Below are 13,729 nucleotides of genomic sequence, written 5' to 3'. Positions count from 1 at the left end.
GACTCAGACCATCTCCTACCTTGCCGGTAGGGAGTCCGAGCTGGCGTCTTCAGAGAACAGCTGCAGTTCGTCTCCAGGCTCAAGTCTCGTTCGTGGATCCTGGGTAACGAGGAGAGGGGTCTCCAGGAGTACCATCTCGGCCCGGATTCGCAGGGTGCTACACCCTGCCTTGAATCCTGACCCTTCTCCGTCACATCGCCCTAGAGCCCATGATGTCAGGGGCTTAGATACGTCCCTGCCCTTCATGGAGCATCTTTCAGTGACGCAGGTCCTACAAGCGGTGATGTTGAAGCATCAGACCTTCTTCTCAGCCCCTTACCTGCAAGACATGACCCACAGGAGGCTCGATACGTTTCTATCAGCCCTGTGGTGGCTTCACGACAGCTGGTCTAAACCTCAGGCTCCTTGATGGACAAGTAGCAGAAGGTTGAGGGCATTGTTACCTGGTGTTAGTCTGCATGAATGAAAAGATCTGTCTGGCCCTTATTCTTTTCTTCATCCTCTCCTCCCACGGAGAAAGCAGCATCCTGGGTTCTCTGCACAGCTGACCTCAAACCACTGCAGGTAGACCATGCTTCCTTGTGTTCCTAGTATTAGGTGTAATACTGTCATGTCCCCATACCCTGACGAGGTGGTATTGGGAGAGTCCTAGCCTGGATTTCCTTCTGAGGGACTCCAGGGCAACTGCCTGGGACAAGTCACTTTTCACCTTCGCACACACCTTACGTAGGCCGCGGCAGTTTCACAACCGCCAGCGAGGAGCAGGGATTCCCTATTGTCCGAGTACTTGATCGCTCGAATATGGAATCCCCGGGCAAGCCAAAGCCAGTATGGCCGGGACTTACCACCCTTCCTAAGGGTTAAGTCACCCCATGTAAATAGCGTGGTTTGTATTTCAGTTACGGAACAAATGACAAATTCGTAGATAATTTCTATTTTTCCTAACTATACAAACCTTAGCTATTTACAGTTATGTGCCCGCCAGCCCTGTCCCCCAAGATAAGTCCTACCTCTAAGTAAAGTGGAGTATTCTCCGGTGTGTGTGAGGGGGAGGGGTAGCTAGCTACCCCTCCCTACCCCCCGCTAACTAGCGGCGGGGTAGGAAACCCTCGTTAAAACTTTTATGGCTCGTCGTTCAGCTACCCCGAAGTAATTACCCCATGTAAATAGCTAAGGTTTGTATAGTTAGGAAAAATACAAATTATCTACGAATTTGTCATTTGTGAACATACTTACCCGCTGGTTATATAACTTAAAATCCTCCCCTTCATCCCCTCTAGAGACCTATGGGCATGGAAAATCTGATACCAGGAGGGATAGGTCGACCTAGCTCCGTGGTGGCGCTAGTGTATACCTGGCATATCTATGTTATTGCCGCGAGTTTTGAATTTTCTGCCGGTCAGAAGAATAAAGCTATTTTTGGGCTGAAGCCATGTCGTCCTGATGAAAGTTCCTTAAAGTAGCTTCCTAAGGGATATATGTACTACAGTGTTATTCCCAGAGAATTTTACCTTTAGGTATCCAGAATTCTAACTCCTGGCGCGAATATCCTTAAAATTTCTTCTAAGGATATCGCAACATCAGTGGACGCATTCTTGACACGCCTCCATAGCAATCTGCACCCCTAATAGCGTTTTAGCTTCGAGGAGGAAGTGGCAAAATAAAAGGGAGCCGTCCAAAGGCTATCCCCGCTCTCGTAATATTATTGGGAATACAACAGCGCCATTCCCACGATGGCGGACATTCCTTTTTTTGTAGCGATTTCGCTCGGTGGTATTCCCTGGTGATCTAACTTTTCGATCGTTTTACAGGATTATAATTATGCTTTCTCCATCTTCTTCCGCCTTTGGAAAGTTGAGTATCGGGACTTTACTATGAGTATATTTTAGCTCCTGTTTCACAATGAAATTAGAGTATTTTTTGGGGCTCAAGCCATGTCGTCCTGATGGAAGTTCCTAAAGGGTAGCTTCCTTGGGTATATATAACTACGGCAATATTCCCAGAGAATTTACCTTAAGGTACCCAGAATTCTATCTCCTGGAGCGAATATCCCTAATAAAAGAACCAGGGATATCGCGAAATATCAGAGGACGTATTCTTGACACGCCACATAGCAATCTGCACCCCGAACAGAGTTAACACTTCGAAGGGGTCAATTGGCAAGAAAACGAAAATGAGAAAGAAAAGGAGAGCCGCTCGCAAGGTATCTCTCCTCTCCCGTTTCGTAAGCGTGCATTGCGCCGCTCACGGCGCCATCTGCATTCCTTTTTGCGTAGCTCAACAACTCGGTGTTTTTTCCCTGTGTCTCTCGCAATTCTTGGATTTTTTCAACTCATAATGCTTTCTCCAACTTCTTCTGCTTCTGATAAGTTGAGTATTATTTCTTTTATGTATAAATGTAAGCTCTTGGTAATTTTAAAAGTGGTTTGATAGTGATATCGTTGTTACAAGAGCTGTTGCCTACCGGAGGCGTCCTGGACGCTGTCGCTCGCTAGGTATGAGTTATTTAGTTAGCCAGAGCGACGTTCCCGGCTGTTTCGTTTTAATAATTTTAGCTGTTTAGCGTTACAGTACATAGGATTTCTTTATATGATGCTTTTAGTACAGTATTTTTGTTTTGGCGAAGGATTTGCTGATTCTGGCCTACGCTAGACCTTGTAGCCTAGTCGTTTGGCCCTAGTACTTTCCTGCATGATATTCAGATTTCCGAGTGTTTTAAAATTTTATTGAAGCTTTAGGCAGTTTTATACATTTAAGATTATGTTGATTTTCTTCCAAGATAGTATACGAGTGAGTTTCGGTGATTTAGGTAATCGATTCTCTTTGCGCCTAGGCTAGTTGTCTATGGGGCCTTAGTATACTTTCTCACACTCCCCGGTTGCTCTCTTCTCTTCGGAGAAGGTGTGCAATCCCTTTCCCTCTGTTTAAGCCTTGGGCTTAACCCTAGTGGTTTATCTGAATTGACTTTAGATACAACTATATTAGGGTGTTTCTGTTCCTTCCTGTTTCCAGTAAGTCTGGCTTCAGGGAGGGGGCAGGACATCAGAGTTCTTAGTCTGAGGTTGTTTATGTCTAGCTTGTGGTTGAGATTCCCTTGCTAGACTGACAACAGACATAGGAGGCTTAGCCTCCTTAGTTCACTTTCGAAGGTTTCTGTACGAGATGATTCCTTCTTCCTGTGATCTAGCAGACTAGTCCAGTGTTGTTGTTCTCGGTGTGGAGGGTAAGATCCTCTTTTCTGTGAATAACAACGCCTTCCTTGCTTTGGTTCCGAGGGAGTTGGCAAGTATTGTTGGCTCCCTCCTCGGATCTCCCCTAGGCTAAGATGAGTTTTCTTGGCTGCGGGTGATTCATTACTAGAGCAGGTTGGCAGGACCCTCTTCTCCCTTTCCCCCTCTTTCCTTTGTAATGGCCTAGCCATTGCATTCCTGTCCGTCATTCTACATCTGTACCTAGCATAGGTTAGGATGTGGGGTTGACTCAGTCCCTTGCCGGTCGGCAAGGGTCTTCTGCTTTGAGTGCTGCCCGGATCTCCCTTGGTCTCTCATCCATGTTTGTCTGTAGAGCCAGATGGCATTGGTCAGGAAGCCTGAAGTTATATTCTCCCCTTCCTTATGTGCACTCTTTCGGGTTGCCGGGTTATGAGGTAGTACAGTCTCTTATCCCGGCATCCATTCTGTTTTTCTTCTAGTGTTGTACCCTAGCCCGGCTGCCGGCCATTCAGGCCGGCAGCCGGGCAGTCGGAGTTCTCTGGTTCTTTTGCTGCCGGCCGGCATTGGTTGTATACCTTTGCCGGCCGGCTATATATCACACCATTGTCTGCTGGCCGCTACGATTAGTGACCGGCAGCCAGGTGTGGTTGTTGTTTAGTGACTGCCGGCCGGCACATGCATTCGAACCAGCGTTCTTCCGCCATATAGTTTATAAGTAGTATACTTTGGAACTAGTTAAGGTGTGTGCCGGCCGGCACATTACCTCCTATACTGTAGCCAGTATTTTTCAGTATGGTATATACTGTAGGGAGAAAACTATAGTATAGTATTTGTTACAACACTAAGTTTTTCTAACACTTTTGTGTTATCTTGCACAGCCCTTTGGTGTAACCTTACAGATAAAGAAAGTGAGTTCTTTCTTGTCTACTATCCAGCATTTTAAAATCACCTTTTTGGGTGTGAGCTACACCTGTTTCCTCTGGAAATTATTCATTGGTTGCTCTAGTATAGATTAACCATACGATTTTATTATCTGGAAGGTTGCAGAAATTGACTGTGTGGGAAATACAAGTGTGTGTCTTTCCTTTCTGGTTTAGTTATGCTAGGCTATGTATATCCAGTGATACATAGTTCACTTGATACTCATGGAATTTTCTTCTCTTTGCAGGAGGACCATCCGAAGTGTGGAAGCGTTTTCTGCAACGTCCGCAGCAAGAACTTCTGCGGACAAGATTTGTGTAGGAGGCATGCAGCATGCGCAGTCTTCAAAGGTGATCTCCGGTATTGGGACCCGCAGGTATGTACCGTGTGCACAAACCTGATTACTGAGGCTTTTGATTCCCTTAAGACGGCGGAGTCAAGGGACGCAGCAAGGGAGAAGCTTCGTACCTGGGTAAGGGGCTTTCAGAAGAACACTTCTGGGCCCTATCTTCCAAGTGAGAAGATGCGGGCTTACCTTTTCCCCAGGGCGTCAGCTGAGGCAGTGATTCCCCAGCCTCAAGTGGAGATACCAGTGGTTCAGATCCCTGTGTATGCTGAAGTCGCGGACGCCCTGCAGGACATCCAATTGGACGATAGGATGTCGGAGGTGTCCGAGCGTCTGGAAGATGACCTTCTGGCAGAAGACCAGGATGAAGAGCAGGCTCCAGACAATGAAGAGGAAGAGGTCGACGAGGTGTCGGCTACTCCGGTTCAGGTCCCACAACCTATTCCCTCAACATCGTCCTCTCTCCCAGAAGAGCTGGGAAAGACCCTTTCCTCCATCGTTGGAATGATCCAACAGATACAGAGGGAGAATAATGAGAAGGCGGCTGCAATGGAGCTGGAGATGAGGAGACTTGCAGCATCACGTGGGCCCCAGAAGAAGCTCAGCGTGAAAGACCTTCCCTTGTGCTCAGATGCTAACCCTTGGAAGTATGCTGAGCACATGCCTATGACGACGGGAAAAATCGTCATTTCGGAGAAGTTGGGCTCAGTCCCCCTTGAGGAGGTGGAATTCTGGCCCAGCAAGGAGTCGTATCCGGACTGTTATGTCCGTCTAAGGAAGGAACCAGCCTCAAAGGAAGAAACAGAGCTGAAGGAGGTCATAGTTTTGGACCACGCTAAGGCTCAAGCTTTACTGTCAAGCTCGATGAAAGAGAGGGGCTTCACAAACACAAAGGTACCTGCTTTGAGTAAGAAGCACCCTTCCTTTGTGTCCTCTCCTTCTAGAGCCTTCCCCTTTATGCAGAAAGGGTTTACGGCTGTGCTGAAAGCAGTCGAGGCAGGTAAGCCATGCCCCTCCTTGGAGGAGTGTAAACCTTTGTCTTTGGCCCTACCCATGGACCACAAGGACTGGAATGACGTCCATCTTACCTTCTCAGTCGGGAAGTTGGAGGCTGATATTGCCAGACGTCAGTTCGGTGAGAACCTCCCCAAGCTGTCTGACTTTCTTTTGCGAAGGGAGCTTGAGACAAAAGAAAGACTTGCTGCCTCAATGTCTCATCAAACGACTCTGGAGACAATGGCAAATGACCCCAAGGTCCATGAGATGTTCATGGTAGTGGCTAAGACACACTTAGTCACAGTGACGAAGGACCTTTACAGCTTCGTCAAAGCTAGGAGGGCTTGTAGGGAGTTCGTGTTCGCCTCGGCTGCGGTGAGGCACGAGCCAAGGAAGCTAATCTCCTCCAACATTTGGGGAAAAGACCTCTTCCCTAGTGAAGCGGTCAAGGAGGTTGTAGATAAGGCCGCCATGGAGAATAGAAACCTTCTCCAGAAGTGGGGCCTCTCTCTCAAGAGAAAGTCTTCCCTGGATGAGGGTCCCCAACCAAAGAGGAAGACTAAGAAGACTAGGCTACCCTCTCGGCCAGCCAAGCCATTCAGACAGCTGCAGCAACAGCAATTTCCTATGCCTACAGTGCCCTAGATGGTGGCACAAACCCCGACCACGTACCAGTGGGTACCCCAAGCCGTGTCGACGCAGTCTCCGGCATTTAACCCAGCGTTCGAAGGGCAGTCAACTACCTTTCGAGCGAAGCCTAGAGGAGCAGCCAGAGGCTTGTCTAGACGCCCCTCAAGGGGGAGGGGATTCAGGGGTGGTCACGGTCAGGGAGGCAAGGCCTCAGGGCAACAGCAGCCAAAGTGAGATGATACTGGTAGGAGGGAGACTTCAGAATTTTCGGGATCGGTGGACCTTCGATCTCTGGGCCCACAGCCTACTCAAGAATGGACTGGGTTGGAGCTGGTGCAGCACTCCACCCCCGTGCCCTCGATTTTTCCAACACTCCACCCCCATTCTGGAGGAGTACATTCAAGAACTGCTGGAGAAAAGAGTAATCCGAAGGGTAAAGTCCATGAAATTCCAAGGGAGGCTGTTTTGTGTTCCCAAGAAGGACTCAGAAAAACTCAGAGTCATTCTGGACTTGTCGCCACTCAACAAGTTCATAGTGAACTGCAAGTTCAAGATGCTAACACTGCAACACATAAGGACCTTACTGCCCAAGAGAGCATTTACCGTCTCCATAGATTTATCAGACGCCTATTGGCACGTTCCAACCAATCGCCAACTCTCCCCTTACCTCTTCGGAGGATTGTTCTTTTTAGGTCACTGGCTGACCCGTCTCTTCTACGAAGTGTTTCTCTTTCGTTCGCGAGAGAGTACACTCATAGAGACTCCTCTTCGGAGGACTCTTCTGCTGTTGTTGCTGTTGGCCGCCTTCGCTGTAAGGCTCACCGTCCGCTACGTCGTAAGGGCCTCCCATCTCCCTATAAGGGTGCTAAGAGGCGCCTTTTTGAATCTCCGTATGCAGCCTGCAACTCCTTCTTCTTGACCTTCCGCCCCTGGTGCAGATGGACAGCAGTCTGACCTCGTCTTCCGACGGACAACGGTCCCTTCGGGGCAAAGGGTTGCCTCCCACGGGGGTGCTTCCCTTGCGTGTCAGGGTTCCCCTGCGCGCCCTTCTGCAGTGTTCTCTCCTGCTCAGTGTTAGCGCACAGGCGCTCTCCTGCTCATCAGCGTTTTCCTGATCGCCATCGCTCTCCTGTTCGCCAGCGCTCTCCTGTTCGCCAGCGCTCTCCTGTTCGTCAGTGCTCTCCTGTTCGTCAGCGCTCTCCTGTTCGTCAGCGCTCTCCTGTTCGTCAGCGCTCTCCTGATGATCGTCTCTGCTGTTCCTGTTGGTTCCTGTTACGTGCCCTGTGCGCCCACGTTCGCCCGCGCAATCTAGAACTTCGGTTCAGGTCTTGGACAAGGACTCTTCTTCTACGCACAGGATTCCACGCGTTGCCTTCTGCTCGCCAGCGACCACAGACGCGTCAACGTTCGCCTGCTCGTCAGCGATCTCCTGCGCGTCAACGATCGCCATCGATCTGCCACGCGTGTCAGTTCCCCTGGACACCATCAGTAGCGATCTAGCGCTCGCCTGCTGTGGACCACGATCTCCAGTAGCTGAGTCTTGCCATAGATCTTCCTCCTGCTCGCCAGCGCTCACCTTTACTTCTGTCCTTCTGTGCGCCAGCTTTCCTCAATCACCAGCGCACATCTGCGCGCCCTTTCCTGCCACGCACCAATGGGCGCCAACGGTTTTTCCTGACCGTCGAGGATCGCCTGATTAACAGCTTGCTTCAGTGCTCACCTTCCTGATGCACTTGCGCACCTTCTGTTAGCGCGATGCGCGCTAACCATCCCTAGTCTCTTACGCGTTAGCAATCGCCTATGCGCTAGCGCGATTCTTCGCCTGCGCGCTAGGGTTTTGTTAACGCACCACCGCTCGCCAACCCGCCGTCGCCTGCCAACGCGCCGTCGCCTGCCAACCCGCCGTCGCCTGCCAACGCGCCTTCACTCGCCTACGGGCCATCGCTCGCCAAAGACGCGCCATCGCTCGCCAAAGACGCGCCATCGCCCGTCAACGCGCCATCGGTCTCCCGACCTCCTGCGCTCACCCGCGCGTTCACACGCCCACGTGCCCGCGCGACCGCACGCCCACGCGCATGTGCTCCAATGTTCGCCCGCGCGCAATGGTATTCCATCGCACGGACCAGCGGTGTTCCGTCGCGCGAACCGACGGTGTTCCATCGCGCGAACCGACGGTGTTCCATCGCGCGAACCGACGGTGTTCCATCGCGCGAACGTCGGCTTGATTCCTGCAGTATCCATTGCTTGCCTGCGGGTCATCGCTCGCCTGTGAACTTTCGGATTCCGACCACCAGCTCTCGCCCTTCCTACCACGCTCGCCCTTCTTCTGCGCTCCCTTGCGCACTTTCGTCTGCGCTCCTGCGTGCCCGCGCATGGGCCCTTCCACGTTCGGCCACGCGCAAACCATTGAATTACCATCGCGCGAGCTCCAGGGCGATTGCGACCGCGATTCCCGCCGGGGTTTCGCAACATGGCCAGCCTGGCGAGTCTTCTGGAGCGTATTTCCAGAACACGGTCTTCACCCCATAAACGCAGAGCTTGGCACATGCAAGAGCAGGAAGAATCTTCAGGGAGGTCTGAGCAACATTCTTCTTTCCAGAACCTGGGTTAGCCCTTCCTTGTCATTTCCTGGAAGGGTCTTGCCAGGGAGCTCTCCGTTTGAGATTTCTCCATCGGGCAAGGGGTGACTGGTTTACCCCTTCCTCTTCTCCATCTCGTGGAAGGGGCTTACCAGGTCCTTTCCCTCCTCGGCTGCGACCCGAGGTTTTGTACAAGGAAGCTCAGGAAGGTCATGGGTACTTTCCTCCTCTCGGGCTTTAGCACCTTGGCGTTTCGTCGCCAAGTTTCAATCTTGCGGGCAAGCTCGAGGTTGGACCATCTAGACGCAGTGTCCGAGGGCTTCCTCTCAAGTGTCTCATCCGTGGATGTCGACAAGCTCAGACACTCTTCCATCCTTGGGAAGAGCTTGTTTGTGCCCAAGGACAGAGACATGGACAGCGGTTGTGCGGAGGAAGTCGACTTCCGTTTTCACTCCTCCAAGGCGCTTTCTTCCAGACCCTGCAGGCCTCCAGCGCCTCTTCTTTCAGCCTCGTCGGCCTAAGTTATTGGACTGGCTACGGCAGCTAAGACAAGGTGTCCAATAGCAGTCACCTCCTGTCAGGGACAGATAGCACGGGAAGCTCTCCTGGGGGGGCGTAATCCTAGAGGGAGCGGCAGAGTTCACAAACTCTAGGATTGGCAACCCCCCCTTGCAGGTCTCACGCTGGGAGGATGCCTAAGGTTACTCATCCGGATAACAGCTTCCCGATGCCAATTCCTACACGATCTCCGTGATCAGCCAAGGATATCGCGCCTCGCTCTTACCATCTCTCCGTCTCTGTCAGCGAATTCAGTGTCATTGAACCTCTATGCCATGGGGTTGGCAAGAGTTTTGCCCCGTTTGGGCAGAATGATCCATGCCTTACGAGAAGGTCCTCCATAGGATCGTCGACGGCTTCACCCCCCGGCTTCTTCAGTCGATCCTTTCTCGTGGGAAAGTATCTGAGACGGGAATTCCGTGGTCGACCTCTCAGCTCTGTTCAAGTTTGTCGAACAAACTTCGTCCAGCGTGGGACAGTAGAATCGATCAGACTGGTAACGTGGCGGCAGGACTCCTTAGGCCCTGGATCAGAAGGACGGGTACTTCCAGTTTCCATTCCATCCATCTTCCAGGAAGCTCTTGGAATTCAGCCTAGACTTAAGATGCGGTGGGGCGATCCCGCCGCGGCATCGCAGGATTTTCTCCAAAGAACTCTCCCTGCTTTCCTCATGGCCGCTCAGGAGCAGGCTTCCGCCTCCTTAGCCTTTTGGAGGTCTGGTCAACTCCGGTAGGCTCGGGTTCGACCTTCTTCGATGCCGGGATAGGCTTCCGGGTCCTTACCATGAGTGAGGGATCATGGTAATTTGTGAGGAGCCTTCTCTACTTCTGCCTCAACATATGGGGTATCTAGCCATGATATTGAGTCAACGGCCTTACCACGTTGGAAATACCGCTTCTCGTCCGATCAGCGAAGTTAAGCAACGTTGGGCTGGTCAGTACTTGGATGGGTGACCACCTGGGTACGCCAGATGCTGTTGCCTCCTCCTCCGAGCCTTCCCTTCAGTTGACTGTGGCAAGGCTGAGGAGAGTCGCAGTACCTGTTCTCAGTCAAGCAGAGCTTTCAGCCCTACCTTGGAACGTTTCCTTGGTCTCTTTTCCTCATTGACCCGTCTAAAGTCCCGAACGGTCCCCTCAGGATAAGTTCCCTGTGGGGCAGCCCAAGTTCCGGTGGTATCAAAGCAACGATTAACCGTACTTTCTGGCCCCTATGGGACCAGCGGAACGTTTAGACCTGCAATGGGTGTTGACCTATGGAACCTCTTGATGGGAGTGGATATTCTCGTCCTTTCCCCACATTTTGATGCTGATCTCGGACTCGTCAAAGAAAAGGGGGGGCGCATGTTCCGGTTCAGGCCTATGGTCAGGACCTGGAGGATACCTCTCCATCATTCAGGCAGGCTTAGGGTCTGTAGTCTGGCCCCTCTACAGATCCTACAGTTCCTGCCGAGTCGCTCCGTGCGCGACGACTTCATGGTACTGGCGTATTCCAACCAGCCAGGGACGCATTTTCATACCTTCGCATCTTGCAGTAGAGATACTGAGATGATCCGAGGTCCTCTCTATTCCACTATCAGCTCGCTCATTCCGGGCAGAGGAATGTTCTCTCCGACTATCTGAACAGAGCCTCGCAGATAGAGGGTACCTGGGGGTCTTTGGCCTTTAGTAGCCAGCAAGTCATGGCCTGGGGGACCTGATCGCGACAGCCTGGAACTTCCGCTGTTCTTCCCCCCAGTCTCAGACCCCTAGACTCTGGCAAAATGCTTTCCGGTGATGGTGGGACAACATCGACGCCTGCGTCTTCCCACCATTGTTGTCTGTTGAGAATGGGTCTCAACAAGACCAGGTTATCTGTCAACCTTTCGATGGCCCTGAGAGCTCCACTATGACTATACGCGGAACGGTTTCCGGACCCTCTGCTTCCCCTGACAGAACTCCCGGGAGAGCTTCTCCCACGGCACAGGCTACTCAAACAACCACACTACAACATCTTTCACGAGCCGTGGCATCGCTTCAGCTTCGCGCCTGGATACACTACGCCGCCTCCTCAAGAAGAGACAACCCGCTACAGTCGCGGAGCTGAGGTCGCGTCACCTGCGATAGTCATCCGCAGGTGTCTACCAGGCGAAGTGGAGAGTCTTCTGTGGTTGGTGTCGTGGGAGAGATACCTCTTCCCTTGAGGCTTCTTCTTCAGCAATAACAGACTTATTGCTTTTCGGCGGGAGGAAACTCCTTTCCGCTCTCGGCAATGAAGCCTGTCGCTCAGCCTTTCTCTGGCCTTCAGGCTGAAAGGAATAGACTTTTTCCTTCCCGCTGGACCTTTCTTCGCTCATGCGAAGCTGCAAACGTCCCTGCCCCCAGTCGGAGTGAGACCTCCTTCATGGAGCATGGTTCGGACTTTTTAGTCCCTTAAGAGATCTTCTCAAGAACCATTACGTCAGGCCTCTGATCGTATTCCGTCTTGGGGGACGGTGCTCCTGCTCACTCTGGCCTCGGCCAGTGTGTATGCAATCTTCTTGGTCTCGTATGACTCCGTCCTTTCTAAGGGATAGGGTAATGCAACATTCAGGTTCGCCCCTGAGTTGTTTGCTAGACTCAGAATCTTGGGGTCCCGGCCCTTCGGTCCAACTCCTTCAAGATTCCGAGTCACCATTCTGTATCAGATGACCCAAACCTTCTCCTTCTTGCCAGTAAAGGAATCGAGGGGTTATCCTTGGGAACAGCTGCAGTTTGTCCTCACGTGCAGCCGGGTTGGGAGCACAGGAAGGACACAGGGGAGAGTCTCCAGTATACCTCTTCAGCTCGGACTCAAGGACATTCATCTCGACCTGAATCCAGACCCTCCTCCATCACATCGCCCTACAGCACGATGTCGGATACATCGCAACGTCCCTCGCCTTCGAGTAGTACTACTCTGTGACGCAGGTGCTACAAGCTGGAATCTGGAAGCGTCTAATGACCTTCACAGCCCGCTTCCTACAGGACGTGACCCACAGGAGTATCGATACGTTTCTATTGCTCTGTGGTGGCTACACAACAGCTGGTCTAACCTCAGGCTCCTTTTTTGGACAGGTAGCAGAAGGTTGAGGGCATTGTTATCAGGTTTTAGTCTACATGAACGAAAGAAGTATGTCTGGCCCTTACTTATTTCTTCATCGTCCCCTCTACTGGGGAAGCAGCATCCTGGTCTCTGCATAGCTGACCTCAAACCTCTGCAGGTAAACCATGCTTCCTTGTGTTCCGAGTATTGAGTCAATACTGTCACGTCCCCCATACCCTGACGAGGTGGTATTGGGAACGTCCTAACCCAGAGTTCCTTCTGGAACTCCAGGTCAACTGCCTAGGACGGGTCACACTTCTTCCTTCACACACAAGCTTATGTAGACCACATGTTTCCTTGCGGAGCAAGGAACTTGTGAGGTGCAGGGACTCCTTTTCTCGAGTGCGACTCACTCGGATTTTGAGTCCCCGGGTAAAGCCAAAGCCAGTATGGCTGGGGACTTTCCACCCTTCCTAAGGGATAAGTCACCCAATGTAAATAGCGTGGTTTGTATTTCGGTTACTTAACAAATGACAAATTCGGAGATAATTTGTATTTTTCCTAACCATACAAACCTTAGCTATTTACACATATTTGCCCGCCAGCCCTGTCCCCCAAGACAAGTCCTACCTCTAAGTGAAGTGAAGCAGTTCACCGGTGTGTGAGGGGGGGAGGGGTAGCTAGCTACCACTCCCCTACCCCCCGCTAACTATCGCGGGGGTAATACAACCTCGTTAAATTCTAATGGCTCGCCATTTCAGCTACGCTAAAAGGTAAACCCAATGTAAATAGCTAAGGTTTGTATGGTTAGGAAAAATACAAATTATCTCCGAATTTGTCATATTTTGCAACAGGAAGGGAAGAATCGTATAATTCTCCTTTTACTGAAAGAGAACTTATTCCGCACTCGCTACTTGCAACGATACAGCTCCTGGGCCCGATGGAATTCCATATGCAATGGTTAAACATGTACATCTTAATACAAAGTTATTTATTTTAAATATCATTGATAGAATATGGCATGATCATAGTTACCCAAGTATTTGGGAACTAGCCATTATTTTAGCCTTTTTAAAACCCGGTAAGGACAAGTTTTTAGCAGCAAGCTATCGACCTATTGCATTGACTTCGTGTTTATGTAAAATCATGGAGAAGATGGGCAATATAAGGTTGATGTGGTACCTTGAAACGAAGGGTATTTTATCACCGATTCAATGTGGATTCAGAAAAATGCACTCAACCACTGATGTGTTAATAAGACTTGAGTCCTCTATTTGTGAAGCATTTGCTTCCAAACAGCACCATGTGACAGTTTTTTTCGACCTTGAAAAGGCATATGATACCACATGGAGATATGGTATACTTAAAACAATTCATGAACTAGGATTAAAAGGAGAACTACCACTATTTATTCAGTCATTTCTTAAGCATAGAGTTTTTCAAGTGAG

General features: G+C 50.9%; 1 protein-coding gene and 1 pseudogene across 2 annotated transcripts in view; both read left to right on the top strand.

Moving 5' to 3' along the window:
* The window catches only part of Bet1 (blocked early in transport 1), a 269,833-nt gene that overhangs the window by 86,794 nt on the left and 169,310 nt on the right, over positions 1-13,729 (top strand). The gene's annotated exons all lie outside the window — the stretch shown is intronic.
* On the top strand, positions 10,107-10,224 carry LOC137641699 (5S ribosomal RNA; annotated as a pseudogene).

The sequence above is a fragment of the Palaemon carinicauda genome, chromosome 5 (genome assembly GCF_036898095.1).
Source record: "Palaemon carinicauda isolate YSFRI2023 chromosome 5, ASM3689809v2, whole genome shotgun sequence".
Classification (NCBI taxonomy): domain Eukaryota; kingdom Metazoa; phylum Arthropoda; class Malacostraca; order Decapoda; family Palaemonidae; genus Palaemon; species Palaemon carinicauda.
Note: the sequence above shows the minus strand (reverse complement) of the source record. Positions and strands in the feature narration are given on the sequence as shown.